This window comes from Scophthalmus maximus, chromosome 11, assembly GCF_022379125.1.
Source record: "Scophthalmus maximus strain ysfricsl-2021 chromosome 11, ASM2237912v1, whole genome shotgun sequence".
NCBI lineage: Eukaryota > Metazoa > Chordata > Actinopteri > Pleuronectiformes > Scophthalmidae > Scophthalmus > Scophthalmus maximus.
Genome location: NC_061525.1, coordinates 21813844 through 21815000, shown reverse-complemented (window position 1 = coordinate 21815000; position 1157 = coordinate 21813844).

The window sequence follows — 1157 nt, the reverse complement described above, 5'->3', positions numbered from 1 at the left end:
TTTGGACCTCGGCCAAGTGCGACAAGTCCCGAAGAGCAAACTGAAGGCAACACTGATGGGACCTGGCCGTCGTTCGAGGCCGCTTGCCAATTAAGTCCCTATTTCAATTTCTAACCATCATAACTCAAAGCCGTACCTGATCTGTACCCGACGCCCGCACGAGACGAGAGGCGACGAGAGGCGACGAGAGGCGACGAGAGGCGACGAGAGGCGACGAGAGGCGACATTCCTTCACGCCGTCGCACCGAGCAACAGCTTTTCCCGATGGATGTTTCGCTTCCTTAGTTTTCAACATGGCAGCTCCTCGGGAGATGAACACAAAACATCTGGAAGTGTTTTCTGCAACGGGGTCAATCCCCTGGCGACCGGCCCCCACACACTCACTAGAAGAGAATAAGAGTCACGTTCACACACACACACACACACACACGGGCAGAAATACGACTCGAATACAGAGCAACTGGAGGAATTTAGGCTTGTTTAAATACCTACAACTCTTTCCATATATATATATTGTGTAACTCAGGTCTCAGGATGTAACATGTACAATCCAACTGGGATGTGATGCAATCTGTGAAAATCCTTCGGCTTATTCATGTTTTTTTTTCTCACTCTCACACACACACACACACACAGACACAGACACACACACACACAGACACACACACACACACACACACACACACGCTGGACTGGTAACCTGCCAAACGCTGGTCGCGTTCTGCCCACTTCAGTGTTTACTGAGTACCGTTCCAGACCACGAGTGTGTGTGTGTGTGAGTGTGTGTGAGTGTGAGTGTGTGTGTGTGTGTGTGTATGCGACTCTGTGTATCCAGACGCTTACAAGTAAACAGCATAAATAAAAAAAAAAAGCTATGTACGTGCTACAGAGTTTGTAAAAGTGCTGTGGGTGGTAAACTGCTGACATCTGAGCTTCCTCTTGTCCTGTGGAGTCACACCCTGCTGTGACTCAGTCAAATCAAAGGCGGCTTTGAAAAACAGGATTTTTGGGTTAAATGTTAAATGCTGCGTGGACACTGACGCAATCTTCCCTCGCGTTTGGTTTTGTCTCCCCAATGTGTGTTAACGCTCCATTCGCTGACGCACCAAGTCAATCGTTGCCATCCCGACATCATACACACACGCAACACTTCAAAG